The sequence below is a fragment of the Gossypium hirsutum genome, chromosome D13 (assembly GCF_007990345.1).
Source record: "Gossypium hirsutum isolate 1008001.06 chromosome D13, Gossypium_hirsutum_v2.1, whole genome shotgun sequence".
Lineage (NCBI taxonomy): Eukaryota > Viridiplantae > Streptophyta > Magnoliopsida > Malvales > Malvaceae > Gossypium > Gossypium hirsutum.
The window spans coordinates 55,444,140-55,470,391 of NC_053449.1; the positions used below are offsets into that span (position 1 = coordinate 55,444,140).

At 34.2% G+C, this 26,252-nt stretch overlaps 2 long non-coding RNA genes across 3 annotated transcripts; both read left to right on the plus strand.

Moving 5' to 3' along the window:
• Positions 1 to 13,699: 13,699 nt before the first annotated feature.
• Positions 13,700 to 15,488, plus strand: LOC121225144 (uncharacterized). The gene is made up of 2 exons (XR_005923056.1): positions 13,700 to 15,054; positions 15,228 to 15,488. It is a non-coding gene; the product is annotated as an uncharacterized lncRNA (long non-coding RNA).
• Positions 15,489 to 22,485: 6,997 nt separating this feature from the next.
• On the plus strand, positions 22,486 to 25,328 carry LOC107937619 (uncharacterized). Of its 2 annotated transcripts, XR_005923058.1 has the most exons (5): positions 22,487 to 22,850; positions 23,279 to 23,387; positions 23,947 to 23,991; positions 24,571 to 24,655; positions 24,751 to 25,325. It is a non-coding gene; the product is annotated as an uncharacterized lncRNA (long non-coding RNA). The 2 variants fall into 2 exon arrangements; XR_005923057.1 differs by having other exon boundaries at positions 22,486 to 22,850; positions 24,571 to 25,328.
• The last annotated feature ends 924 nt before the right edge of the window (positions 25,329 to 26,252 follow it).

Below are 26,252 nucleotides of genomic sequence, written 5' to 3' on the forward strand. Positions count from 1 at the left end.
GTTCCGACTAGAGTCGGGTAGTTCGCCCGGCTCGGTAAGTTTATTCAATATCAACCGAGTTTGAATAATAATTTTTCCATCTCGATTTATCAAATTTAACTCGAATTTAATTTAAATGATAAAAAATATTTTTTATAAAATATATAAAGTATTAGTTAAAATATAATCTTAATATTATACTATATTTTAAATAATGAAATAATTTTTTTGTGAGAAAATAGATTTAAATTTTTTAAAAAAAAATTGGACCTCTACCCGAATAGACCAGCATACATAAATTACTTTTAAAATATTTTAGCTTTTATTCATTTAGTGACTTTATTAGGTTTTTATGTGCTTTATTTTTTTTAATTAGTTTTTACTTTTTTTATACAAATTTTATGTTTTGGCAAATAATGATATTTCTAAAAATATGGGATAATTTTATAGGCAAGAATCAGAAATATAAATATTTATTTTAATAGGTAATTGGATAAAATTTTAAAAATAAATATTTTATAGAACAATATTATATAAATTATTAATACACATATTATTCTTATTTAATTTTATGTTTTTTAATTATTTTTATTAATTGAGCTAATCTCGCTTAATGCATAAGTAATGATATCAAACTTAGTAACTTTATAAATAGTATAAACCTATACCATATATAATGTATAAATTTATAGAAACATTGATCATGTTTAGATTTTTCTAGAGAAATTTTTTAAATTATTTTTGTTAGGTAAATTGTTTTTATATTAGGTAAATTACATTTGTAGCCATTGGATTATGGTAAGGTTTTCTTATTCTTTTAATTATTCGATTTTTTTTTTGGTTACAAGCAATTAAATGACTTATGGGAAGATGAGGTCGAGGTTTTTAAAATTAACATAATAGTAATTTCAACCCTTAATATTTATGCATTATATTAATTTAGTTTTAATTCTAAAAAATTTAACCTCAACATTTACATATTATGTAATATAATTTTCTGTTCAATTTTGTTATTCTTTTGTGACTCTTTCAACTAAAAAGTTAAAAGAATAAATTTATAAACTAAATTTGATTGAAAATATACAAAAAACGGAAACACTTGAAAATTCAAGATAATAATTTTTATCTTTTTTCATTCTTTTAAAATTAATCCTTAATGTCATAAATAAAAGTAAAACTACAAAAAAATATTAAATTACATAATGTGTAAATGTTGAAAGTTATTTTTTTAATCAAGACTAAATTAACACAATGTATAAATATTGAAAGTTAAAGCTGCTATTATACCAATTTTAAAAACTATTAGGTTAGTTTTTTATTAGTAATTTAACGGCTAGTAACTAAAAAAGAAGAATTTTAAGAGTAAGGTGACCAAAAAAGAAAAAGATCAAATAGTTAGATAGTTATTTTGTAACTTTTCGTAGATAGATATCAAAAAAAATTTATAAATAATTGGGTCACTATCAATATAATTTACCCTTTTATATATTGAGATATAATCAAAATTTATTTATAAGATCAAAAATATATATTATCATTTTAGACACAGATTCAATCATTATAAAAGAAAATAAATATTCAAACTAGTGTGCTATGCATGTGCATGAATTTATTATACTGGGGACGGAAAAGGAATAAAAAACGTACAAAAATGGTGGGGTATTTCGTACTTTTTTTTTCTAAACGAGGTATTTGTCTTTTTTTTTAATTTAACATTTTTGAGTTTTGTTTTATTGAAAAGATAATCCCAAAGAAAATCTAACATGTTAACAAACCATGAATAAGACTTATGCTATAAATGTATGTAAAAGATTATGTATTCAACTAAATTAATAATTCGTGTAATATAAATTTTAATAACTCCTTTCTGTGCCATAGTTTTATTTTATAATATTTATTGTTGACACCATTTTTTTATAAAACGGGGTCGCCTTGGATTTTAAGAATGAAACGAAAATGGGAGTCGCCACCAATCCTTTTTATCTAGGTGTGATCGGATCACCTCATCATTTTAATAAAAGTTTAAATTTACTAAAACGATAATTTTTGGTCTACAAAATCTAGAAAACGGGTTCGGGAGTCGGTTACACACGAGGAAGGATTAGCACCCTCGATACGCCCAAAATTGGTACCTAGTTGATTAATTAATGTCTTGGTGTCGGAAATTAAAAACTCGAAAAGAATTTAAAAATACGATCCTTCTTTATATTGTGTTATTTTTAAAATTAATTGAATATATCAAAATGGAAAATGTCTCCTTATCTCGAAGTAACAAGATGTTACATCTAGTAAGTTAGGACACGATACCTCGTATTTTTTAGAGTAACCTTGCCTTTTATTTTTTATTTAAACCTCATTTATTCCAATTTTAAAGGGATATTCCGGTTATTGAGGTTCAACGCGAGAAAAATCGAAACCCAGTATGTTAGGGCACGACTTCTCGAATTTCCAAATACGAAATATTTCCTTTATTATTTTGAAATTTTAAAAGGATATTTGACATTTGGTTGAATGAAAAATCAAAACCCAGCACGTTAGGGCACGTTTTCTCGAATTTTCAAACGCAAAATATTGCCTTATTTCGAGATTTTTTATGAATTTGGGTAAAAGAATAGTGAAATGTTTAAAAAATGCATTTAATTTATTAGGTTTTTTAGAGAAATAATTTTATACATAAAAGCTATACATGACTAAATACGATAGTATGACATGTATTCAAGGCAACAAAGGCATGATATTGCATAATATGAAAACATACGGCATTGATAGCAACAAATCACAATATTAACATACACAGACAAAGACAATAATAAGAGTACAAATAATAATATGGGGAACAATAATAAAAAGAATAATAACAATATAAGTAATAATATGGAGAATGATAAGAGTGATAAGTGATAAAACAAATAATCAATAATCAATAATAAACAAAACGTGAAAACAAAATAAAGGAAATATTAAATACATAAAGTAAATTAATAAGGCATTTGATTTATATTTTCATTTTTTAGAGAATTAAAAAAAAAGAAATAAAAATAACACACATTTCTTAAAAAGGATGATAAAAAATGAGTTTAATGGTTCCAGGACCGCATTGGAATTAAAAATAAAATTAAAGGGGGCAAATTTAAAAAGGAAAAGAGCAATTTAGGGCCCAAGCGAAACGTGCCCAGATATATAGGGGCCAAATGGGAAATTAATCCCTTGCCCTTGAAGTGCACCGTTTCACCGTGGGTTAAAATGAAACGAACATAAAATTATAGGCAAAATTAAGAAAATAATAATAATAATAAAACGGGTCGAATTGAACTATAAGCAAAATACGGAGTGGTTAACCCCGCAAATGTCCCCTTTTATTTGGCTCATCACGACGCCGTTTTTTGTTACAAAGTCAGTCCATGGTCAAAGGACCGAATTGAAACAGGAGTAAAATTCTATAGGTAAAATCAGAAAAGGGAAAGAACCCCACTAAACACACCACAAAGGGGGAGGGATCTGCTACGAAAATATCCCCCTAAGGGAAAACACGCGAATCCCCTCCCAGGTGAGTTGAGTTACGGGTCATACATCAAAATAACGTCGTTTTGAGGCCGGATAAAACAGGCCAAAATGGCGTCGTTTCATTTGGATATTTAAACCCATTTTTTTAAATCATTTCAGCCCCCATTCTTTAAAAAAAATTTCAGAACTCTCCCCTCTTTCTCTTCCCCAAATTCAGCCAAGGCTTCTAGCCGTTGCCGCCTTTGTAGCTCCACCATGTACGGTGGTCGGCGTAGCACAAAAGAGGCATTTCAACCTTGCTTCGAAGCGCCCACGAAGGGCCAAGCCCTCTCTACCCGAAAACCCCAAAAGAAGAGACCTTTATCCTCCCCTTTCAATTCGATTCTAGCGACGAAATGGGAGATTCCAATGCCGGGGCTTGCGGCGGTTCCAGGTATTTCCCTCATCTTTTTATTTTTTTTCGTTTTTTATATTAATATTTAAAAAATATTTGTAAAATAAAAATGAAAAATAAAATAAAATAAATAGATCGAAAAACGAAAGCAACCTGCTCTTCCTTTTATTTCAAATGTTCGTGAAAAAAAAAACCAAAGAGAGGGAAAAATTACAGCCTCTATGCTTGATTTTTATAACCAATTTTTAAATCCCTAAACTTCTATTTTTTGTCGTTTTGTGCTTTGGATCCTTGTACTGTTGCGTGTAGTCTTAGTTTGCAAGTGTCAGGAAGCTGGTGATTGGCGAGTGGTAGCGGTGTGTGGCGGTGGGCGTGCGCAGGAGGTGGCAGCAGCAGCATGCGGCTAGGATTTCTTTTTTGTGTTTGAAAGCTGGTGTGATTTGGGCCATTTGGGTTTAGGGTTAATTTTGGGTAGTGGGCTGGTATTGTAATTTGGGCTTGTGGGTTCTGATGGACTGTAATTTTTAATATTTAGGCCCAGGAAAAATTGGGCTCTTACAGCTGCCCCCATTTTACTCGTTGTCGTGTAACGAGATTGGAGCAAATACATCAAAAGTGACCAATTTTGCCCGGTGTCGAGTCTTGACCTGTTGGTACTGCTTTAATCCACCGCGTCTTATTGCTTTGATCCACTTCACGGCATCTTTAGAGAGATATGACTTCAATCTACTCTGCTGCAACTCCATGGGGATGAGATTTGTGGCTTTAGTCTGCTCCACTACAACTTCAGGGATATAAGGTTTGATATGATCTGCTCTACTGCAACTTCAGAGAGATAAGATCTATGGTTTTAATCCGCTCCACTGCAACTTCAGGGAGATAGGATTGGTTTCTTTTGTCTGCTCCACTACTACTTAGGGAGATAAGACTTGATGCGATCTGCTCTACTACAACTTCAGAGAGATAAGATCTGTGGTTTTAATCCGCTCCACTGCAACTTCAGGGAGATAGGATTGGTTTCTTTTGTCTGCTCCACCACTGCTTAGGGAGATAAGGTTTGATATGATCTGCTCTACTGCAACTTCAGAGAGATAAGATCTGTAGTTTTAATCCGCTCCACTGCAACTTCAAGGAGATAGGATTGGTTTCTTTTGTCTGCTCCACTACTACTAGGGAGATAAGACTTGATGCGATCTGCTCAACTGCAACTTCAGATGGATAAGATCTGTGGTTTTAATCCGCTCTACTGCAACTTCAGAGAGATAGGATTGGTTTCTTTTGTCTGCTCCACTACTGCTTAGGGAGATAAGACTTGATGCAATCTACTCTACTGCAACTTCAGAGAGATAAGATTTGTGATTTTAATCCGCTCCACTGCAACTTCAGACAGATAGGATTAGTAGTTTCAATATTTTAAATTGCAATGTCGGGGAAACAAGATTCGCCTTTATAGCTTCAATCTGTTCCACTGCACCGCCAGGGAAGTAAGATTTGCCATTGTGGCTTCAATATTTTAAATTGCAATGTCAGGGAATCAAGATTCACCGTCGTAGCTTCAATCCGTTCCACTGCACTTCCAAGTAAGATTCGTCGTTGCGGCTTCAATCTTTTTAATTGTAATGTCAGAGAAACAATATTCGCAGTCGTAGCTTTAATCTATTTCACTACACCGCCAGGGAAGTAAAATTCACCGTTGCGGCTTCAATCCACTTTGCTGCAAACTATGGTGTCTTCGATTTGCTTCGCCATCAATGCAGGAAGGCAAGATCTATTATCTTCAGTTTGCTCCACCGTCAATACAGGAAGGCAAGGCTAGTGTCTTCGATCTGCTTTGCCGTCAGTACAGGAAGGCAAGATCTGCTATCTTTAGTCTACTTCACTACCAATACAGGAAGACAAGACTTGCTATCTTCAATCCACTTCGCTGTCAATACAGGAAGACAAGACTTGCTATCTTCGATCTACTTCCCTGCCAATACAGGAAGACAAGATATGCTATCTTCAGTCCATTTTGCTGCCAATACAGGAAGACAAGACTTGCTATATTCGATCTACTTCGCTACCAATAAAGGAAGACAAGATCTGCTATCTTCAGTCCACTTCACTGCCAATACAGGAAGACAAGACTTGCTATCTTCGATCTACTTCGCTGCCAATACAGGAAGACAAGATCTGCTATAATGACTTTAATCCATCCCATTGCAACTTCAGGGGTATAGGATCTATTTCTTTGATTAGTTCTCTAGGGAACATGACCTGTAAAATCTATTTTATGGACCTATTTATGCCTAGTGTTTAGGATGACTTGATCAGAATGAATCAAATGCTCCTAACTAGATGTGTGTGCATGATATTTGCATGAATGCAAAATGTCATTTTTCGAGAATGATCCCTTTTTTAATGTTTGGGTTTTCTTTGCTCAATATTCATCAAGGCTTTATCGCTAATGCGTCACTGTGCCTTCTTGTTCAGCTAGTAAATTTAACAGAAAATCCAAAGAAATAGTCGCAATTCAGACCATTCTTTCTCAAATGTCTCTAACCCTTAGGTTGGCTAGTTCTAAACAATAGCCCTGTTTCAGGTCCTCGTTTTATTTAGAAGCTTTCAGAGTAATATGCAAAACTTCTTTTGCTTGAATATTATCAGTCCAATAATCGTTATTTCAATGAAAAATGCTTGAAAAAGATTATCAAAATGGACAAGATGAAATTTTGTCGAGAGCAAAGCTTGAAATAAATGAATCAATCAAGATAGCAAATTTTTCTAGAATACAAAATGAGAATAAATTAATCAAGATGGCGTATTTTGTCAAAAATACAAAAAATGAATAAAATGGAAATAGGTGCCCTAGATATCATAGCATGAGCTTCTCTGCCCCAAACTTCTTGAGGAGCATTTTGAATCTGTTATGTGTTTAGATGTCCTAGAAAACTTTGTTGATACCCCAAGATGAAGCATGTCTCCTTCTTATTAATTCAGATAGGACAAGAATACCGCATGTCCCACCTTCGATCAAAATTTGAACTGCCCATTCTTGGGTTTTCAATTCAAAATCCCTTTGGTCTCAAGGCGCCCTTTGCGGGTTTTCACCTTGGCCTCTCCTTTTTCTTTCTTCGTTCTTCTTTTCTTTTCTTTTTCTTTTCGTTTTTTCAAGTGAAGCATTTATTGCTTGAATCAAAATTCTCAAGATTAGGCAAGTTCTTGCTATCCATCTTGGTCAATATCAACGCTTTTTTAGATAATGCCTTTCACATAAGGTCCTTTCCAGTTTGGCATCCACTTTCTTCTGAAGTTTTTTTATATAGGAATGATCTTCTTCAATATCAGGTCCCCCTCATGGAATTCTCTGAGGCGAACCTTTTTTGGTGAACTCGCATCATTCGCTTTTGGTACAATTGACCATGGCGGATAGCTTTCAACCTTTTCTCTTTAATCAAATTTAACTGATCATATCGGGCTTGGATCCATTCTGTTTCATCCAACTTCAGCTTTGACAAGACTCGAAGGGAAGAAATATCAACTTCGATGGGTAAAATTGCCTCTATTCCATATACCAATGAGAAATGAGTTGCCCCGGTAGAGGTTTTTTTGTTTTTTATTCTCTTTTTTTTTGTTTTTTTACTTTTTTGCCTTTTTTTTTGCCTCCACTATACCGTTCATTTTGGGGCGACATGGTGTTAATCTTGAACAGGCTGCAAACTTCTGATATCGTGCTATTGTTCAAATTTAGTGCATTATCTAATATGAGCCATTTGACATTCTATACCGACATTTGATTTCTTTTTTCAAGAATTTACTGACTGTTAACTTTGTGATGTTGGCATATGAAGCACTTTCCACCCACCTAATGAAGTAATCAATGACCACAAAGATGACTCGATGATCGCCAGAAGCTTTTGGCGAGATCAGCTCAATGACCTCCATGCCCCACATAAAGAAAGGCCATGGAAAAGTCATAACATGAAGAGAAAAAGGAGGCACATAAATCTTGTCTCCATAAATTTGACACTTTATAGCATTTCTTAGTATAACTGATGCAATCCCCTTTCATGGTGAACCAGTAGTACCCATATCTCATGATTTACTTGGCCATTACGAAATCAATGCACGTGTTCCTCAGACACCCTTTTATGGACCTTTTCCAATATTTCTTAGCCTCAATAGCGTCCACACGTCCTAGTAGCTCAGGCATATCTTGATCATGCGACAACATTTTTGAATTCTTGGAGTAACTCAATGACGTCTTACTTTGTCTTTGTAGTGAAACATGCTCCGATCTCCACATCTTTTCTTTCTCCTAAGCCCACAATCTCCACTGGTTTTTTTTGTAAAGTAGGATCTGTTTCTTGACTTATTCTACCATCCTTAACAAATCAGGAGATAAACCACAGTCTTGGTCATCTTAAAAGTCCCGAGGTTCCTCTGGACACACATCTTGCTCAAAAGGAAATTCTGAGTCAATAGCAGTGTCGCTCATATCATTGATATCTAGAGACCTGTTCTAGGGATGAAGGAAGACTCAAAGAGCTAATGAATCGAAGGATAATTATCTGTACGGTATGAGTATGAATGAAATGGAAGGAGCAAATGAATGTTTGCCAAGACAAAACCCAAATATGCATTTCATTGAAATAAAAAATAGTGGACATGTGCCTTTTCACAAGAGAATTTTCTATTGCTCCCTGGCTTAGAGCAATAAGAGTGTTCTGAATATTACTCTAAATTGGTCCTAAAAACACAAGAATCTCCTCCACAGTCCCGTTGTCTAGAACGCCTTTAGGGATGTAGAAACAAATTTCTGATAGTTTTTCCTTAGTTCCTTCTTCAAAGGTACAAACATCTTTACCTTCCAAACCATCGATATATTCAAAAAATTTCAATTCTTTATCATTCATCTGGCTCTGTACTAGAGTTTTAAACTCGACGTACCTTTGGATTTTGGGAAATTTATTGTATGCAATGAAGGGTAATGTTGATGCATGAATGCAAAAAGGGGTGTTGATCTTGATTCAATTCTATTAGAACAACTTTTCTAGAAAACAAATCTCTTTACATAAAATGGATATCTACATATTGCCCTAATACTCGAAGTGAAGACATCGATTCGTACGTCTAAATGCCAAGATCGAATCTCGCGAACTCTCCAAATGGATGCCTCTTCTATCACCATGTTTACTTGATCTGGGTCATGCCCCATTGGTCATCCGTCCTCACGCCAATAGCTCCGTTAGTAACTCTTGAATAATCTTCGTCAGTTTGAATCTTCTAACAACGAAACAAAGTCACGCACTTATCCTTCCCTCGTTATGTTTTCTCAGACCGTATTAGGATGACCGTATTGTTTTCCACTTTATCAAGAAACTTTTTTTCTTATGATAAGCTCTCTATTTAGATACTGAACGTGAATCAACACCTCTTTTATGATGAAAATGCAATGTAATCATAACCAAAGCAAGGAAATAGGTTAGTACAAAACAAAAGCAAGCAAGAAAGAAACAAATTGATCATCTACTCGGCAAACCACTAGGGTTTGGTGTAATTATTCCTAAGGTGGGCAACTAGGGTTCATTATGTGGCTCGGTTTTAAAGAAAGGGTAACTGAACTTGCAGATTCCTCGATCCTCACCCATTATAGACTCACATGGACCGAGTTCAGTTCAGGGGAATACATTTCCCTATGGCTGCACGGAGATGAAAATCTCACGAAGACATAGGTACGGATGTATCTCGAAAGCGATCCGCTATCCTGCACAAAGGTGAAGACCTCACGAAGGAACTAGCTTCTCACTCCCACTTAAAAGGGAATAATCGAGAGGTTATGTAATGCAATATGCAAAAACATATAAAAAATTCAAACAATAGAGTGATTATAAGTCGAAGTAATAACAACAGAACAGACGAAACGTAACAAAATAATCGTAGATTTACCGACTTTTTGGGTGACCTCTAGGGATTCGGTGTGGTTCTACCTAGGGTAAGCTCTTAGGGCTTATTATATGCAGTTCAGTTCTAAAGTAAGGGCACCTGAACCGGCAGATTCCTCGATCCTCACCCATTATAGGCTCATATAGACCGAGTTCAGTTCAGGGGAATACATTTCCCTATGGCCATGCGGAGATGAAAATCTCACGAATACATAGGTACGGATGTATCCCGGAAGTGATTCAGTATCCCATGCGGAGGTGAAAACCTCACGAAGGCATAGTTTCACATTCCCACTTAAAAAGGTAAAATCGAACGATCATGTAAATGCAATATGTAAAAACTATATCGAGACTTATACAAAAAAAGCAGATATAATAAAACGATGCAGACTACGTGCAACAAAAGGATCATAAATTTGAACCAAATTTTCTACTTTCGACACAAAGACAAGAAATAATCAACTTGTGGTTTGACTCTCTTATTCATTCCCTAGTGTAGTCGCCAAGCTGTTGACACCATTTTTTTTATAAAACGGGGTCGCCTTGGATTTTGAAAATAAAACGAAAATGAGAGTCGCCACTAATCCTTTTTATCTAGGTGTGATCGGATCACCTCATCATTTTAATAAAAGTTTAAATTTACTAAAACAATAAATTTTGGTCTACAAAATCCAGAAAACGGGTTCGGGAGTCGGTTACGCACGAGGAAGGATTAGCACCCTCGATACGCCCAAAATTGGTACCTAGTTGATTAATTAATGTCTTGGTGTCAAAAACTAAAAACTCGAAAAGAATTTAAAAATACGATCCTTCTTTATATTGTGTTATTTTTAAAATTACTTGAATAAATCAAAATAGAAAATGTCTCATTATCTCGAAGTAACAAGATGTCACATCCAGTAAGTTAGGACATGATACCTCGTATTTTTTAGAGTAAAATTGCCTTTTATTTTTTTATTTAAACCTCATTTATTCCAATTTTAAAAGGATATTCGGTTATTGAGGTTCAACGTGAGAAAAATCGAAACCCAGTAAGTTAGGTCACGACTTCTCGAATTTCCAAAAACGGAATATTGCCTTTATTATTTTGAAATTTTAAAAGGATATTTGGCTATTTGGTTGAACGAAAAATCAAAACCCAGCACGTTAGGGCATGTTTCCTCGAATTTTCAAACACAAAATATTGTCTTATTTCAAGATTTTTTATGAATTTGGGTAAAAGAATAGTGAAATGTTTAAAAAATACATTTAATTTATTAGGTTTTTTAGAGAAATAATTTTATACATAAAAGAAGCTATACATGGCTAAATATGATAGTATGACAAGTATTCAAGGCAACAAAGGCATGATATTGCATAATATGAAAACATATGGCATTGATAGCAACAAATCACAATATTAACATACACAGAAAAAGACAATAATAAGAGTACAAATAATAATATGGGGAACAATAATAAAAAGAATAATAACAATATAAGTAATAATATGGAGAATGATAAGAGTGATAAGTAATAAAACAAATAATCAATAATAAACAAAACGTGAAAACAAAATAAAGGAAATATTAAATACATAAAGTAAATTAATAAGGCATTTGATTTATATTTTCATTTTTTAGAGAATTAAAAAAAAGAAATAAAATAACACACATTTCTTAAAAAGGATGATAAAAAATGAGTTTAATGGTTCCAGGACCGCATTGGAATTAAAACAAAAATTAAGGGGGCAAATTTAAAAAGGAAAAGAGCAATTTAGGGCCCAAGCGAAACGTGCCCAAATATGTAGGGGCCAAATGGGAAATTAATCCCTTGCCCTTGAAGTGCACCGTTTCACCGTGGGTTAAAATGAAACGGACATAAAGTTATAGGCAAAATTAAGAAAATAATAATAATAATAAATCGGGCCGAATTGAACTATAAGCAAAATACGGAGTGGTTAACCACGCAAATGTCCCCTTTTATTTGGCTCATCACGACGCCGTTTTTTTGCTACAAAGTCAGTCCATGGTCAAAGGACCGAATTGAAACAGGAGTAAAATTCTATGGGTAAAATCAGAAAAGGGAAAGAACCTCACTAAACACGCCACAAAGGGGGAGGAATCTGTCGCGAAAATATCCCCCTAAGGGAAAACACGCGGATCCCCTCCCAGGTGAGTCGGGTTGCGGGTCATACGTCAAAACGGCGTCGTTTTGAGGTCGGATGAAACAGGCCAAAACGGCGCCGTTTCATTTAGATATTTAAACTCATTTTTTTTAAAATCATTTCAGCCCCCATTATTTAAAAAAAATTCAGAACTCTCCCCTCTTTCTCTTCCCCAAATTCGGCCAAGGCTTCCAGCCGTTGCCGCCCCCGTAGCTCCACCGTGTACGGTGGCCGGAGTAGCACAAAAGAGGCGTTTCAGCCTTACTTCGGAGCGCCCACGAAGGGCCAAGCCCTCTCTGCCCGAAAACCCCAAAAGAAGAGACATTTATCCTACCATTTCAAATCGATTCCTGCGACGAAATGGGAGATTCCAGTGCTGGGGCTTGCGGCGGTTCCAGGTATTTCCCTCCTCCTTTTATTCTTTTTTCGTTTTTTATATTAATATTTAAAAAATATTTGTAAAAGAAAAAATGAAAAATAAAATAAAATAAATAGATCGAAAAACGAAAGCCACCTTCTATTCCTTTTATTTCAAATGTTCGTGAAAAAAAACCAGAGAGAGGGGAAAAAATTACAGCCTCTATGCTCGGTTTTTATAACCGATATTTAAATCCCTAAACTTCTATTTTTTTGTCATTTTGTGCTTTTGATCCTTGTACTGTTGCATGTAGTCTTGGTTTGCAGGTGTCAAGAGGCAGGTGATTGGTGAGTAGCAGCGGTGTGTGGCGGTGGGCGTGCGTAGGAGGTGGCAGCAGCAGCATGTGGCTAGGGTTTCTTTTTTATGTTTGAAAGTTGGTGTGATTTGGGCCATTCGGGTTTAGGGTTAATTTTAGGTAATGGGCTGGTATTGTAATTTGGGCTTGTGGGTTCTGATGGACTGTAATTTTTAATATTTGGCCCCGGGCAAAAATAGGCTCTTACATTTATATTAAATAAAACTTCATATAATTTATTATAGGGTAAACTATACCCATAGTCACTTTTGTTTATTTCAAACTTCATTTTAGTCACTTACGTTATTATGTTGTAATATTTTAGTCACTGAATTGTTAATTGTCATCAACAGTATAATGGTAAACTGACGTGACATGTGAAATCATTATTTCAAATAAAAATTTTAGGTTAAATTACACAATTGGTCTTCGAATTTTTAGTTTTGAGCAATTTAATTTTTTTTCTTTTATGTTCTTTTAACTTTTTTTTATTTTACATTCTCTTCTATTTCTCCATCTGTTTTCTTACCTTCTTCATTTATTTTAACGTATTAAGAAGTTGAATTGGCAAAAGAAAGAAGCATGAAGTAGAAAGTCATCATTGCTTATAACCAAAACTTATAAACTCATACCATCTACTACACATCAAAACCCTCCACCACCACCCATCATTTTCATTTCATCCACTAACGCCTTCACCACTACCATGACTTCATTTCGAAAATATTGAGTTGGATTAAATTATAAATTATTTAATTGGGATATTATTTAATAAATAATAATAGCCTTAAAACTTATAGGTTAGGACCCTCCGTTCATTCTTATTACTCTTAAGAAACCACAAGATCTTATCTTGCAAGCTTGCTTCTAAAAATCACAAGTGGACTAACACCATCCTTAGTGTTAGCATAAATAATAAACAGTTAGTTGGTTAATAGTAGTTAGTTGTTAGTTTAAGTTGGTTAGATTGTTATAAGTCTGCTGCTATAAATACTCTTGCAGTAATTGTACTAAGTAAGTGAAAATTCCAGTAATACTTTTCATTCGTTAATATCTTAACATGGTATCATTTTTTCTTCTCTTCTTGACGATAGGTTCTTGAGGTCCTGTGTTCTTTATGGCTCTACCTACTAGTCTGTGTGCTGTGTAATCTGCTACGCCTGTGATGGCTTCCAATTTTTTTGAGGCTGCTGTTAATAGGTGTTTCTTTGCTACCAAGAAGATTAGTGTTCTGCTTGATGATACTAATTATCTGCTATTGCGACAATAGGTTCTTTTGGCTATTAAAACTTACAATCTCCAGTATTTTCTTGAGTCTAGCACTGTTCCTCCTCCTCGACAGATTATGATTGACGATGGAGTTCTTCAAGACAATCTTGAGTTCGCAAGATTTGAGTTCAACAAGATTGTGCTTTGGCCTTTTGGTTATTGTCCTCTGTCAGTCCAGTTGTTTTGCCGCATCTCATTAGGCTGGATTTTAGTGCGCAAATATGGAATGCAATTGTTACCTTATATGGTAACAAAACCACTTTTCGGTTGATGTCTTATCGAAGGGCTCTTCACTCTCAGCGAAAAGGTGAGCTCTCTATGAAAGATTTCCTAATGAAAATTAAAAGCTACTGTGATAGCCTTGCTAACTGTGGTGAGATTATCAGTGAACATGAGCATGTTACTGCTATTCTTAATGGTTTACCGTCTGATTATGAGGTAGTTATCACTATTATTATTGCTAGTCAGGTGCCGTATAGTGTTCAAGGGGTGACCATGATCTTGCTTGATGTTGAAGCACGTCAACATGTTACTAGGTTTGAGCCTCCTAGTTCAGCTAATCTTGTATCTCATCAAGCTTCAACTTCAGTGCCTGAGCCTGTCCCTATACCTGTTTATTGTCCCTCGTGAAATACTCGAGGTAGAGGGCGCGGTCGCTCATTTAGACCGCACGTACAGTGTCAACTGTGTGGAAAATCAGGGTATCTTGTTGATCGGTGTTATTATAGGTTTGATGCGTCATGCAAGAATATTGGTTATAGACCTTCTATGGCCTCTCAAGCAAATCTTAGTATGTTTGGACATGGTGCTGCATTTGTACCTTGGTCACCATCTGTGCCTGCTACATTGATACCTAGTCAGAATTCGTCCTCAGGTTGGTTTTGTCCACCTGTTCCATTTAATAGCTGGACTAATCCGTTGGTGCTTCTCCTGCACAACATGGTAGTGTGTCGTCCTGTCTGTCTTCTCCTGCAGCTCTATCGCCGTAAGCTTATGTTGCAACCCCTGCAGCAGTTGCAGATAATGCTTGGTACCCCGACTCTGGTGCAACGCATCATCTGACAAACTCAGTCTCGTCACTAGGTGAACTTATAACTTACAATGGTCCAAGTAAGGTGTATGTTGGTAATGATACTACTCTCCCTGTTCTCTCTATGGGTCAATCCACATTGTTTACTCCATCGTGAGCTTTACTTATGAAGTCGTTGTTACATGTACCTGGAATTACTAAGAATTTGCTTTCTGTGTCAAAATTTACAAAGGATAATCAAGTGATGGTTGAGTTTTATCCTACACAGTGTCAGGTTCGTGATCTCAAGACTAAGAAGATTCTCCTTAGTGGTTCAGTGCATGATGGGTTATACAAGTTGCACCTAAATGGTTCGGTTGCACCAATGTTGGCTGATGGTTCTTAACAATGTTTTACTGCCACTACCATGGTTCCTTTAAGTGTGTGGCACTCTCGATTAGGCCATCCTTGTAATACGACTCTTACAAAGGCTTTAAGACATTGTAATATACAATTTAAAGTTAATAAAGACACTTCTTGTTGTACTGCTTGTCACTTGGGCAAAGGGCATAAGCAACCTTTTCATCAGTCCTTGACTGAATATACTGCTCCTTTGCAGCTTGTAATGGCTGATGTCTGGGGGCCATCTCTGGTTATATCAAATGGGTTTAGATATTATGTTGCTTTTACTGACGCTTACTCCAGGTATACCTGGGTGTATTTCTTGCAGAGAAAGTCAGATGTTCTTGTTGTGTTTCATTTGTTTCACCGATAGGCTAAACAAGTTTTGGGGTGCAAACTTAAAGCTTTACAGACAGATGGGGAGGAGAGTTTCAAGCTCTGAAGCAGTATTTGTCTCAACAAGGTATTGTGCAGCATATCAAATGCCCTTATACATTACAACAGAATGGCCTCATTGAGCGCAAGCATAGGTAAATTGTTGAAGCCGGTCTTTCCATGTTGGCTCATGCTGCTATGCCAGTTGTCTACTGGAATGATGCCTTCAGTACTGCTGTATATTTGGTGAGCAGGTTGCCTACTATTCCTTTGGGCATTTTGCTCTATAAGAAGTTGTTTAAGAAGAAACCAACCTACACCTTTCTCAGAGTGTTTGGTTGTTTATGTTTTCCTAATCTGTGACCCTTTAACACTTCAAAACTGTAGTATAGATCAACTCTATGCACGTTCTTAGGATACTCTCCGTGTCATAAAGGGTATCGTTGTCAGGCTGCTGAGGGACGAGTCAATATATCTCGCCATGTTACACTTCATGAGCATGAATTTCCTTTTACAGCTCTTAGTTGCAAGTCTACAGCTTCTCTACCTGCTGCTCTACAAACTAGTTCTAAATTGTTAGTTGTTCAACCAGGTTCTACAGGTATGACTTTACCTGTTGCTAATGTTCCAATGGCTCATTCTGAGGGTTCTTTGAGTGCATGTCCGATGGCTAGTCAGAATCCTGTAGTGCAGTCTCCATGTGTGCAATTTGGTTCCAGCACATCTAGCTCTTCTAGACAGTCTTTATCTGCTGACTTATCGAATGTACCTGTCAACTCCCATGCAATGATTACCCACAGCAAGACTGGTATTTTTAAGCCTAAAGTCTATCTGAGCAAGGTTGATTGTTTCGTAAATGACTCACCAACTGACATCCATGATGCCACGTAATATGAGTGTTGGTGAACAGCAGTTCATAATGAGTTACAAGCGTTTATTTGCAATAGAACATGGGAGCTTTGTCTTATGCCTGCTAATAGAAAAATCATAGGGTGCAAATGGCTGTTTAAAGTTAGGCACAAAGCTGATGGAACTATTAAAATATATAAGGCTCGGTTGGTGGCTAAGGGCTTTTCTCAACATGCTGGCTTTGATTTTAGGGACACATTTAGTCCAGTGGTTAAGGCAACTACTATCCGAACTGTTATTGCTATTGCAGTTATGAAGGGCTGATCATTAAGGCAGGTTGATGTGAACAACGTCTTCCTCAATGGTGATTTGACAGAAGAAATCTATATGGCTCAACCATTAGGATTTGAAGTTGCAGGTGACAATGGTGAGAAGCTGGTTTGTTGTCTGACCAAAGCATTGTATGGTTTTAAACAAGCTCCTCGAGCATAGTTTCAGACACTAAAACAGTACCTTGTGGATCGATCTGATTTTCGAGCATCACAAGCTGACCCTTCTCTATTCATTCGTGCCTCTACTGATAACCTAGTGTTACTTATGGCCTATATGGATGATATAGTAGTGACAAGTAGTTCGGTCGCTGAGATTGACAAGGTGGTAAGTCAATTGCATGGTAAATTTGCTCTTAAAAACATTGGTAGACTCAGTTTTTTCTTGGGCATTGAGGTACAACACACGGCTCAGGGCTAATGTTTGACTCAAAAAAATATGTTGAAGAGATTCTTAATAAAACAGGTATGTTAGGTGCTGTACCCACGCCTACGCCTATGGTGAGTATTCCAAAACTTGTTGCTTCAAATGGTAGTTCATTGTTTGCCGATGTTCACTTGTATCGCAGCACAGTTGGTATGCTTCAGTATCTGTGTGTTACGCGTCCTGACTTAGCTTTTTTTGTCAATAAGCTGAGCCAATATATGAATGCTGCTAGTGAAGATCATTGGAAGGCTGTTAAGCGTGTTTTAAGATATCTTATAGGGACTATGAATCATGGTTTGTGTTTCTCCAAAGGGCAGTTTCAGTTGGTCTGTTATTCTGATGCTGACTGGGTTGCTTCTGTTGAAGACCGTCGGTTTACTTCCGGCTACGTTGTTTACTTAGGACGAAATCCCATTGCCTGGTGCTCCAAGAACAAGCAGTGGTCTCCAGGTCGTCTTCTGAAGCTGGGTATCGTAGCCTGGCAAATTGTGTGTCGGAGTTACTTTGGGTTAAGCAGTTGTTAGATGAGATTGGGCTAACAATATGTCAAAAACCAGTTGTATGGTGTGATAATACCTCTACAGTTAGCACGGCTGCAAATCCAACTCATCATGCTTGAATGAAACATGTGGAGATTGATCATCACTTTATTCGTGAAAAACTGCTTGATGGCATTCTTTAAGTTAGTTTTGTCCCGTCAGCAAGACAAATTGCTGATGTTCTCACTAAGCCTGTTCCACCGAAGCAGTTTGATGTATTCAGACAAGGTCTGCAAGTTGGTGCAAGTAGTGAGTGTTTTTCGTGTTTTACAACAAACAACTAAAACCAGGAGAATGTTAGCATAGATAATAAACAGTTAGTTGGTTAATAGTTGTTACCTGTTAGTTTAAGTTGGTTAGATTGTTATAAGTCTGCTGCTATAAATACTCTTGCAGTAACTGTACTAAGCAAGTGAAAATTCCGGTAATACTTTTCATTCGTTAATATCTAAACACTTACCAAATCAAAGGTTGGAAATGAGACTTTTTCCAGCTTTACAGGACATCCAAGAAAATCCTAAACTCAGTCAAGATTAAGGTGAGCAAAATTTGATTCGATTCGAAAATTTTGATAAAAAATTTAAATTTTGAATTAAATAGTTCGAGTTATTTGAGTTAATCAAGTTATTCAGATCAACTCGAATAAAAAATTAAGTTTTTCGGTTTAACTCGAATATGAATTACATAATTCGAGTTATCTGAAAATCCTAATAAGAAAAGGCAAAATTACGTCGTTTTGATAAATGTTCACTTTTTTAAAGTTAAAAGTCAAAACCATTAAATTAAAAGACAAAACTACATCGTTTTAATAAATGTTTACTCATTAAGTTAAAAGACAAAATCATTATATCATTTATGTTGTTAAATAATCTTGTAATTCGTCTACTAGTTAAATAATCGGTCCATGTAAACACAACATTGGGTATAAATAATAGGATTTGTTAACTCGACTCGACTAGACTTGAATTTTTTTACTCGATTCGAAAAATTTAAATCGAGATCTGTTGCTAAAATAGGATTCGTCAACTTGACTAACTCGAAATTTTTTGACTCAATTCGAATTGATTCAATCAAATACTCACCCCTAATCAAGACTATCCAAGAAAACAACGACAATCAACAACTCGAAAAGTAAACAAAAAACTGGTTGTGTGCATCAATGAATAATACTTATTTCTCATGTTTGCTATGTACCCAAAAAAAATTTTAAATGTTTTTTTAAGCTTCTAAGCTATTCAAAATATTCAAACTCAACTTATTCAATATCTTAAGTTAAAACTTAGGGTAAATTACATAATTGGTCCCTCAATGATAAGTGCTAAAAATAACATATTTTAGTCTTATTTTAATGAATTTTTGGGTGATTATTCAATATTAATTGTGAATTGTATGCTCCTAATCCTTTAAATTCATGCTTTTATGTTTAATAAAACATTTGGGAGCAAAATGAGCAAAAACGAACGAAAAGAAAAAAGTCAGAAAAAACTATAAGAGCCACACGGCTTGGCCCCTTCCACACGGTTGTATGAGTCACACGGGACGCCATATAGTCATTTGATAGGTCATATCGATTTTATGAATTTGTACCTTAAATTATGGAAAATCACGTTTTTGAGGTTTTTCGGGCATTTTAAGATGTATATATGAAAAAAATAAGAAGATAGAGAGAGCCTTCATAGAATACTCTAGAAAACAGTTCGAAAAACACCATTGAAGCCGACTCTGAAGCAGATTTCCGTCAAGATTGAAGATTCCCATTTGATTTATTAGGAGATTATCATGATTTTCTTTATTTCTTTTGGTTAAATTGTGCTTTGGATATTTTTATTTTCAAGCACAAACTAATTTTCTAAATACCTAGGGGAGATGAACCTTATGATGAATTCTGTCTTTTGATTTCAATTTTACGCAATAAATACTTAGATCTTGTTTCCAATTATGTGTGCTTAATTATTGGTTAGATATTTCTAGATTATTGATCTATATTTGATGTGCTTAAATAAGAGGAGGAACAGACCCTGTTTAAAAGTAGATTTGCGTAATTGAGTGAAATTGCATGCAATCCTAGAAATAGAACGATATAAATCTACCGGATTAGAGTCAAATCTAATAGGGGAATCCATAGCATGAGTTAATGCAATAATAGGGGTTTTATTAGAAAGAAATTTTAATTAATCAACTTAGAGTCAGATGCTCTTACTCTCGAAAGAGATATTAATATAATTTAGGAGTTTTTATGGATTAAGATACTAAGTAAAGAAATTACGTAATTTAGATTGATAGTGACAGATGAAGTTTAGGTGGATTCTTTCCTGAGTATTGTTTCGCTTTTTGGTTGTTAATCGGTTATTTTCATGTTTTATTCTTTGTCATGTTCGTTAGTTAATTAATTTAGTTAATTTTAGTTTTTAAACAATTATTCAATTATTCAATTAAATAATAAAAATGCAGTAATTACTAGTATTTTTAGTCTTCGTGGGAACGATATCTTTACTCACCGTTGCTATACCATTAATTGATAGGGGCATTTGCCTTAGTCAAATTTTTAGTTAGGTCTGTGGACATCACTCAACTATACATAAGTTTTTGTTTTGTCATCAAATTTCAAAATATTCCAATTGCATCACCCAACAATTTGATATTATATTTTTTGGTCACCCAACTAAATGGTTAACATAAGGATAATGTGGCTGGTTTTTTTTAAATTAACATAATAATAAATGTAGCCCTTATCATTTAGAGATTATGTCGATTTGGTCTTAATTTTATAAAATTTAACCTTCAATGCTTACAAATTGTATCAATTTGGTCATAATTCTAAAAAGTTTTAAAAAATTTAAAAATAATATTAAAAATGTAATAAAGTAGAAAAAAACATAAAAATTATAATACATTAATACATTAAAGATATTGACATTATAAATATTTTGAATAACAACAATGAAGAGAGAGCAAAAGGAAATAAGGTTTAATGGAAGAATAATATATGAGGGGCAACAAGTTCTAGTCAACTAATACTTGTAATCTTGAGGTTTGGTTCTTTAAAGTTTGCTCTTTGCTTTGAACTTGTTTGATTTAGTTCCTTGTTGTTAGGGAGCCTTGACATCCAAGGGCAGCACTGAGGGGGTTGGTAGGGGCTAGTTCCCCCTAAAATAGAAAAATATTATATCATCCCCTTTATATTCTATAAAATTATAAATCAGTAATAAATTAAATTACACTTTAGCCTCCAAAATTGATAAAATTATAATCTAATCCTTCAAAAATTATAAAGATATAAACTAATACAACAACGAAATTGCATTTTAACTATCATAAAAAAATACATAACTAATTTCAACCCCAAAAATAATTTCTGGCTTCACCTTTCGTGGACCTCTCCCCCCTCCTCTTCCCCTTTAAAGTAAGAACAAATATGGTTCATTATCTTTTCTTTTTTTGGTCGAAACTAAGGCATCCACTGCCGGGTAATGGCAACTAACCCCTCACCGCAAGGGCTTTCCAAAAAGGTAAACGGCTAGTCATGAAATATACTGTACTCCCATGGACAAGAATCAAACCCCCAACCTTATGATTAAGGGATGAAGTGAAAAACTATCACACAACACCTCATGATTATGTTGTTCATTCTCTATTTGGTGAGAGAAATAATTTTCTAGTTGCTACGAGTTGCTGAAAATGCATTTCATAGACTTGATATGTGAAATGGTTTTACTTTTATTATATATTTTGGGTAAATTACCCAGATGATCACCTAAACTTTAATGTTTTTATTTTGATCACCGATTTTTTGGTTAAATTAGTTACTCTTGTTAGATCAATTGAAATTTTTAATTACTCCACTGATAAAATGCCTTTGGTTGCCAAACGGAATGTTTATGTAGTTGTCTTTCGATTAATATACTAACAAATTTAGTCATTAACATTTTGCACAATATGTTAATTTGGTTTAATAATTGTAATTGATTTAATGAGATTGATTAAATTAACAAAAAAATCAATTACAAAAATAGAAACTTGTAAAAAATTGGGTGAAAACCTAAGTAGTTTACCCTAGTTTAAATTTCTAGGTGGTTGATCATCTTTCTGAAATTAGTTAAGGTTAGGTTTGTAAGTTTTGCATTCCAAAAATTGTTAATGTTTCATGATGCCGTATTTTGATTTCTATAAATACCTACAAATTCCATGAACGTAATTTCTTTTATATTGCTTTTGAATTTGTTTTATAATATTTAATAGATTTTATGGATTTTAATTTATTATAATTTTTGGAAGATTTAATGTATGTTGCTTAAAATTTTTATAATTTATGGTTTAATAAAAAATTAAGTTGACATAATGTATAAACAATATGAGTTTAATTTTTAGAATTAGGAATAAGAGATAGGGCTGATTTTATTATTATGTAACTAAAAAACCAACATGTCATCCTTCCATTACCTATTTAACAGTTAAGTACCCAAAAAATTAAATTATTTAGGGTCCGTTTGATTGGTGTAAAATGTTTTCCGGAAAACATTTTCTGAAATTTTCGGTGTTTGATTGGCTGAAAATATTTTCATACTGTAAAACTAATTATAAAACACGGGAAAAGAAGGTGTTAATTTTGGAAAATGTCTTACCGTTTCTAATTCGGTAAGACATCTTCAGGAAAATTAGAAAGAACAGAAATCTTCCATTTCCCTTCCCCTTCCCCTTCCCCCATCCTTGATCGGTTGTTCCCATGCCCAAGAAAAACTCAATTCCCCCCAATCGAAGCTCTCGTCGTCTGACCGTCACGTCCTCCTCAATGTAGATGTGATCTGTCCTGTTGTTCTTTGATTCATTTCTGTATCTTCCTTCGGCTCCTCATCTCCGTTCGTTGGCCTCACCTCACCATCTCAGCATCGTCATCTCTGTCGCTCGACCGTCAGCCTTACCTCTGTATTTTGAAGAAACCTTAAAAAATTAAGGTCCACAGTCGAGAAAATTTCATCTCTAATCTCCTCAAGGTATCTGCATATTTCTCTAATATTTTACCTCTGCATTCTGTTTTCCTTCCTTTTCTCTCTAATTTTTGTTTAATATAATACAGAATTTTCTCTCTCTAATTCTGGTTATTAGATTCCTTAAGTGTGTCCAGTTGAATCTAGAATGGGTATTGAGTCTAGTTCCTTCTGCCATTCTTTGTATTTCTTGTGCTTTTCCAGCTTCTATGGCTGAATCTTGAGAAGAGAGGTCAGAGAAGAAAAAGGAAATTTGATCTATTCAGTCATAATCTCTTTTTTGCTCTGGCTATCAAGGAACTGTTTTTTTTTTAATTGACTTATTCCAAGTTTCTCATTCGTTCTAAAGCTCTAACCTCAGGGCTTAATTTGATGCCTTTTATCTTCATCTTCTTTATCTGTTGATTATATATATGTTCTTCGATGCTGTTTAGGTGCAAACTTCCAAAACTTGCGCTCTTCAACTTTGAAGCAAGTCCTGTACTTGACTTGCGAGTGATCCCCACAAAAGAAGACTGCATTGTTGAGTTATTTTCTTGCAAGGTGAGCTTTGATCCTACATTTTAGATACTGTAAGGTAAAAGTAAGGTGGGGGTAAAATGTTTGCTTACAGTGAAGAGGAAAAATGAAAAGAAAAGGAAATAAATGCAAAGAACTCATTTAGCATTCAGAACCTGTCAGCAGAGTTTATATTTTGCAAGTACACTGCTAAGTTCTACTGAAAATTTTATGTCATCCAAAAAATGCATCATCCAGTGATTCCTCTTAGCGTTGAAGCCTCTATAGCAAAAGTGAAGAATGCTCAAAATTTGAACAGATTAATCTATGAAAATTACACTGTATGGAAAGACATCAGTGCTCTGTCATGCTGATTTCTAGTTGGTCACAAATCAGAAGCATACACATTAATAAGTAACATCAATATCAAAATGCTAATTTTTGCTATTGTGCTTATTAGATGAGAATGAGAATGTCTATTTTCACTGAATCCTGAAAATGAAAGATTTTTCAAGTATTACAAAGAAAATGGTTACTGTTATTCATATTCTGTTTGATGACTGTTGAAAATTGCGTATATACTTGTTGCTAAAATTGTATGCAGTTCAAGGTTCAGATGTTGTGGAACGCCAAAATGACCATTTTTCAGGTACTTATTATGGCATTTGTATACCTCTGAGCGAATATAGGTTTGGTTTTATTTAGAGTGACAGATGTTGTTTAGATGGACTAAAATGCTTGTTTCATAGTGTTAAACCTATTGTTTGAAAACCAATCATTTTAAACTTAAAATGTATGCCCTTTTGGATTTTAAAGACTATGGCTAAACTTTTCATTTGGTCCCTAGCTGCTATCCTCTTATCACCCAATTGGATACAAACTATAGCTACAAGTTTTGTGTTTTAATAGGCAAGATTTTGAAGGTCGTCCCTGACTTGCTATCTGCTTGGTTATGGGTTCAAACCTTGAAACAACCTTTGTGAACAGGGGAATGCAGCATACATTAGACCTGCCCCTATTTATAGCCAAGATCCTTGTGCACTGGGTACGACCTGTTTTTTGTGTGTGCTTGGATAGATTTCATTCGGTTGTATCCTTGATAACAGAACTAAGATGGACGGCCTATGAAGATTTTTCTTTTCAAAATATTTAAGAATGCATGTTGTGCTATATAAAGCAAGTATTTGGTACCATGTTGTAACTATTAATGTTGCTTTGAATTTTGCAGCTACTATGATAAATCATATTACTTGGGACACAAATATGTCTGAAGCATTTTAGAGGTTGATGTGAAGTTGAATCTATGTCTTGAGGTTGTTATCTTATTGGCTTCAAAGATCATGATAGTTACCTGGATATTTAACTTCAATTCTGCCCCGTGACAACATTGTTCTTTTGGGTTGTTCAGAATATCCATCTGTATATGTTTTTGCCTTCCAAAAGGCAAGCACAGGTAGTGAGTTATCTTTGCAAGCAAAATGTTGATGTTGGTGCTGCTGCCATGGATGGCATGGGTGCGATTCATTTTGCGGCGCAGAAAGGACATCTAGAGGTTGTCTGAACTCTGCTTTCATCAGGAGTTTCAGTGAGAGCCACTAATCGCAAGGGATTCACTCCACTTCACTATACTGTTCAAGGGTCCCATCTGAAAGTAATCAAAGTCTTATTAAAGAAAGGTGCAAGTGGCTAGCAATTTGATAGCAGATGGTGAATCAGTTAATGCAACGCTAACAGTCGGAGTAGTGTTTTATGATTAGATTATTTAGGCTAAGTTTTGGTTTTTGTGTGTTTTGATTTGAACCCAGCAAGCTTCCTGGCAGCAGACATTGCCATTTTTTTAGTTGTAAGTGGCTAGCAATTTGATAGTAGATGCACTTAAGCAATTACGCCAAACACAGTCTATAACAATTTACTAAGGATTTGGAATATGTCTTTTCTTTTGTTTAACATTTTGGTCTTGCTGAATCTGTTTAAAAGATCCAAAGTTTCATATTGGTAGGTAAATACATCTTATATGTTTTAAATAAATGCATAGATTAGTATTTTTTTAATTGTGGTTTGGAAGCTAAATTTATAAGTATTCAACCCTTGTTTTTTATTTTTTTAACACAATTACAAATAATTTATTTGACTTTGGTTATTTTCAATTTATGACGGTTAATATTGTAGCTTAATAATTGAGTATTATTATATATTTAATTTTATTTATTTATAAATAAATCATTGCAATATATGTAAAAATAATTTAAAATATAAATATTTATTAATATATATTAATATATGTAAAAAAAAAATTCCGAAAAATATTTTCAGGAAATCTGCCAAACAGCAGAAAATATTTTACACAGATTCAATCAAACACGTAAGTCATTTTACAGAAAAGTAAAACCTTTTCCAGAAATCATTTTACGGAAAATATTTTACTGGCAATCAAACGGACCCTTAATTGTAATTTTTTAAAGTTGAATTACTAAAATAAAAACTTAGATGTATAGTTAAAAGAATAATACATAGTTTACTCTAAAACTTAACTCGGTAATATACAATTAATTAAAATGGAATAACGAATCTAGTTAATGGCCGACAGATCAAATGTTAATGGCAGACAGATCAAATGTGAAAGCTTCCTTTGTTATTTTATAATTTTACTTCCAACACGACAAAATTAAAATAAATATTATTTAAATCCATATTAAAATTTTCACTCATTCTTTAATCTTACCCCTTAAAATTGAATTAAAACATACATTAATCCCTAAATTTTATTTACTAAAAAATTTATATAAAGATATTATTTTATCCTTTATTAATTAATTAATTAATTATATTTAATTTATATATTCAATAATTTTTAATTAAAATAATAAAAATCTAATTAGTTATGAAAGTATTTTAATTATTATAAAATTA